Source organism: Crocodylus porosus, unplaced genomic scaffold (assembly GCF_001723895.1).
Source record: "Crocodylus porosus isolate Cpor-Errol unplaced genomic scaffold, CroPor_comp1, whole genome shotgun sequence".
NCBI classification, from domain to species: Eukaryota; Metazoa; Chordata; order Crocodylia; family Crocodylidae; genus Crocodylus; species Crocodylus porosus.
The window spans coordinates 103402520-103407787 of NW_017728943.1; the positions used below are offsets into that span (position 1 = coordinate 103402520).

Sequence of the window (5268 nt, forward strand, 5' to 3'; positions counted from 1 at the left end):
CCCCCCGCGGGGACCGTTGCACAGGCCCCGCCCCCACCGCCGGGAGGAGGGGCGGTGCGGGCTCGGGCCCTCGCTCACCGCCGTGCCGAGCCGCCGTCACCATAGAGCTCCGCGAGGCAGGCAGACAAGCAGGCAGGCAGAAGACAGCCGCCCGCTTCCTGCTCTCGCGAGAGCGCCAGGCGGCTCCCGCCAGCCAATGGCAGCTCGTCCCGGAGGGAGGGGCTCCGACTGATACTCTGCCTCCCATGGCAACCAGATACGTACATAGGGCCGCAGTTCCAGGGAGTGGACGCTCCCCTCCACTTGGCGGGCCCCACCCCTGGGCCCCTCTTCAGTGTAGGGTCACGTGATGTCACCTCAAGGCCTGCCCTGTCCTTTGCAGCGCGTAACTGCCCCCCGCATCGTGGGTGGGTCCTGGGTTGCTCTGATTTTGAAAAGTTCCAATTTTCAGTTAAAAAAAAGTAACGCCAAATCTACATTTCTAGGATTAAAATGAAACACCACTAATATATCTATATAGATAATATAATATATCTAACATATTATATATATATATATAGTTACAGTAGTGTTTCATTTTAATGCTTAAGCTCTGGGACAGGGATCGGCAATGTTTTTGTTCCAAGCGCCCAAATCATGCCCACCTCCCCCACGGTGCTGGGGCAGAGGGCGGTGGAGCTACAAGGGGCCTGATCCTTGTTGCTGGCACGGGTGCCCGCCACCCTGCAGAGCTCTGTAGCAGCACCGCCTGCACACACACCTCTGGGCATATGGCAGGAGGGGCCCGGGTTGCGCTACCCCGGGCCCCTTCCTAGCCGGTATCCCGAGGCATGCTGCCACGTAGACCAATGCAGCTGTTTGCAACCTCCTGCCTGCGTGCCACAGCTGGCCTGGGCTGTGGGCAGTAGGCAGGCTGCAAACAGCTGCACTTTGTAATGTATGCACTGTATGATGACCCTAATCCCTGGGACGTTCCATTTAAAGTGAGTAAATCCCCCATTGGCTGTAGTGACTGTGTCTGGCACTCCCGGGGGTTGCTACAACCAGGCTCCAAAGGTGCCTATATATCCAGGGAGGCTGTTCTGATGCACTGTAATTACAGCACATTGGTGCAGATTCGATTAATTAAGTGTTTTGGAGTGTGGTAATTACTACATTCCAGCAGACTCCAGCATCTCATGTATCAGTGTCCCCTCGCTGAAAAATGGTGGCAGGGGCACTTTAACTAAAGCTTGTAAACTGCATAGCTAGCTAAAGTAATGTATTAAAAGTTGGTCAGGCTATGGCCCGGGTGGCCCACCCCATTCCACAGCCTATGTTGTAGGGAGCATCACAGTGGTTCCCAGTCACCTAACCTGTTACAGGGAGTTAGAGGAGTGCAGAGACTTCCCCAATCCCATCCCACAGAGAGGCAGAGAGAAGGGTTCAATCTCCTAGAGAATAACATGCACCTTCCATCACAATTCATTTTTCATGTGGCTGGGGGAGAAGAGTGGGGAAGAGCTGTTCAGATACCCTCAAGGACACAGGGACCCCTAGATCCCAGCACAAGCATGAGAGGAGAGAAGATAAAGCTAACAGGTCATTGCCTCTCAACCCCTATTTCCTGTCCCACCCTTCCTCTTTCCTATAATTCCCCTTCCCTGACCTGAGCCTCTCCATTGCCCTAGCATCCATCCCCATTTATTCTTCTCTTCTCTTGCCTCCCTTTACCATAGCCTCCAAACCCTCTCTCCCATTTATTCCCAGTCTACATGGCCCTGTCCCCTCTTCCCTTCCAGCAAATAGTTCATAGATGTCACTTATTTTCAAGAGTCTTCTGAACATTTTGTTGGGCTTTGTTTTACATTTCCCCAGAATAAATGAAAATGTTGGACAAATGCTGTTTTTTCTTTTTTTAACTTAAAGTAATGTAATTGTGGGCCTTTTTTTCTGCCAAGGGTTGTAATCTATCTGACATGGGCTGGGCATAGATCAGGTTCAATGGTCCCTTGTGCCTTTTTAGTTCATGTGCAATCTGCTTAGCTGGAAACCCTTTGAGCTACACTGTCACTGCATGCACAGTGTAGTACTTTCCCTAGTGAGGGCTAGGCATGCATCTATGGAGCCAAATACTTTTCTTCATACTGTTTTCAGTATTTTCTTCCCTGGATGCAGTGTAGATGTTGTGAACTAGCTAGGGTAAATGTCAAGTGATTTAGACTATGTTGGGCCAAATCAGAGCTCAGATCAATTCCCAGGTGTTCAAAGAACATATTGGTAGAATCTGAAATATTACAAAATGATGCCTTATGTGGGGTAGCTGTATTTTGGGAAAACTTTATATAAAATTGTCCAGATTTGCTTCACTAATCCTAACTTGCACTCCCCACTCTCCCCCTCCCAGCCTTCATAAGGCACACCAGCTGCCAAGTCTAAGGAAACATGGATTTTAGAGCACCTAGATTCAGCCTTTAAAGCAGTGCTTCTCAACCAGGGGTGTTACAGCACCATGGGTTGCCTTGAGATCCTTTCAAAGTATGTTGCAAAATGCAATGCAAGACTAGCACTGTTAGGCATGCAAACCCAGAGATTTCAAATAGTAATTAACAGTGTCATAAACATTCTGACCTGATGTGGTCTTTGAGTTCTGTGCAGCAGAAGAATTGCCCCATTTATTTTTCTGTCATCAAAATTAGAGTGAAAACTAAAAGCTGGCACTTTCTGAGGGCACCTCGAGTCTAAAAAGGCTGGTAAGAGTTCTCATTTTTAACTATAGCAGAGTTGGCTGTTTGCTACAATAAACCTAATATTACCGCACAAATAAATTTTAAATGCAATAAAACTAAACATTCTGATCCTCATGTCCTGTACTTTGAATACAAACAAACTTGACTCCATTGACTTCAACTGAAATACTCTTGATCTTGATTTACTTCCAACATAACTGTGAAGTATACAAAAACACAAAAATATGATTAAATCATTCATTGATGTTGTCTCATTCTGGCTGAGTAGCAGGCTTTATGTATTTGAAAGCACAAAAATGTGTTTTTGGCAGATCCTAATTCACATACTGTTTTTATTTGGCAGCATAATTTTACTTTTACAGAAATGGTCACATTCTTAGGTTTGAATACTATTTATTTGGTACAAGTGTTTTCAGTTTCAAAATATTTGTCCCTCGTTATTGCAATTTTTGTGTAGCTAATGAAATTTAGAAGATTAAACTAGACATGTAAGAAAATAATGCTTAGAACATGTGGCTGCTTCTTACTAGGTTCTAAGTGATCTGCTGAAAGAATTATTAATTTTGTTAAATAATTTGTACTTTCACAGCTCATCAAAGTGAGAGTCAGCTTGTTTACTCTCATCGTTTTGATGCCTCTTCAAGTTTCTTAAAACACACTAAATGTACAAAAAGCAGATGATGCCTAATGGAAGGTGTCAGAAAGTTTACTTTTTAGAAGACATTCTTTTAATATTTTCTGTATTTCTCTTCCTTGGTCTTCATTATTGGTGATATTTGCATGGCATATGGTAGTACTACATATAAGTTTTAAAATGAAGAATAAAGAGCAAATAGAAGTTAAATCAGCATTCTGTAGATTTAAAAAGGCAACAAAAGTATCACTCAAGTATATGTGATAAGGCAGACATCTTTACTAAATAAAATATGTTAACTTTGTAAAGTGTAAATCACTTTCTAAAAATCAATGCTTGTTTAAATAAGGATATGAAGTCTCTCATCTGTGAGGTCTTGTTTGCTTCCAATTCACACTTCCATCTGGTGATATTTTGGTCATCTATGTAACACGAGTCAACAATCTCAGTTTCATTCCCAGTGACTGCTCCCACTTTGTAATAAGATGTCATGTGAATGGAAACTGACTGAACGATGCTTTAATACTGACACATGCTCCCTCTAGTTCAGGGCAGGACACACCGGGGGAGAAGCCTGGGGAAGCTTGTGCTGCCTTTTTGCATTGCACTCTTATTCTGGGCTGTTAATCAAGCATTTGCTCAGAATGCTAAACAAATTATGTGTGTTTTAACTGCAAATGCCTTTTCTCATTTGCCAAAATTAAATATATTAGACTGGGTTTTTGTCTTCAACAAATCTAACCATGACTGGTCCTATTAAAGGCAGTAAATATACATCAGCTTACACTAGCTGAAGATCTGGCTCATTATCTCAATACTTAAAATAAGTTCAGAGAATAATTGAATGCAGCGCTGTCCAGCTGGAGGCCTGACGGCTGCATGCAGCCTGGGAAGGGTTAAGCTGTGGCTCCTGAGCTCTCACCAGCTGTTCTGCCAGCAAGAGTAGCTAGAGTCTCTGGGCTCCCCTTCCCTCTTCTGGCTGCTGCTTCCTACACGTGGGGGTGGTGCAGTATAGGGAGCTGAGAGTGAGTCTGGGCCATGTATGGGGCTGGGGTGAGGGATTGGAGTTGCAGGGGGCAGCCATGGGGGAGATGCACGGGAGGGCATGTAGGGGTGGGGAGGGCACACAGTGTAGTGATGGGAGCGGGTGCTGTTGTGGGCATGCAGAGCAGTGGCAGGGGAAAACGTGCATGACTCACCTGGTAAAGCCCTTGCATTGTGGCCCCTGGGGACCTAGGAGTTAGACAGTTCTGATCTAATTTTACACCACATTACTAGCTGCATTCTTTCTAACGTTTTCCAGTGTTCCTATATAAATTGCAGATCTGGAGAAGCATCACTGCCATAATGGCAGTCCTGTCAGTAGTTTTACACTCCATATTCTATGCAGGAATCAATTTGATGCACACACAATTTGTAGAAGAAACTTCTTTTATGACCAGGCTGTTGAGTCCAGCTCAACTTCTACTATTTTAGCAACTCCAGTCACATCTTCTCTTTTTAGTTGCTGTTGATGGTGAGATAGGGAGAATTTAAAAAAAGAGTAGCTTCATCCAAAGTTAACAGTAATCTCTCTTTGCACAGTATCTTGCCTGCAATCACTATGACAATTGTGCTTTACATATGTTCCTGAATCAGGTCTTTACACACACATTCTTGCATAAACAACATATTTTAGATTAATATGGCCATTAGTTTGTAGTTGTTGATGGGCATGCCATAACACATTAATGGATGCAGCCCTTTTGAATGATATTTGGTATTTGTTGTTGATGCTTAAAGTGGTTCGTTTCTCTGGAGGCCACCAAAATCACAGACACACACTCATTAGATGGCACAAAAGGTGTATTTGCAAATAGGGTCAGAGCAGAGTCAAAAACTCAGATTACTCTGAACCCACCAAGG

At 44.2% G+C, this 5268-nt stretch overlaps 1 protein-coding gene across 1 annotated transcript in view; it reads right to left on the minus strand.

The window, feature by feature from the left end:
- CUNH6orf120 (chromosome unknown C6orf120 homolog) overlaps positions 1 to 163 on the minus strand; it is a 2757-nt gene extending 2594 nt beyond the window's left edge. Inside the window, exon 1 of the mRNA XM_019549916.1 lies at positions 79 to 163. The gene's annotated coding sequence lies outside the window, so the exon portion shown is untranslated. The remainder of the gene's footprint in view (positions 1 to 78) is intronic.
- Positions 164 to 5268: the final 5105 nt, after the last annotated feature.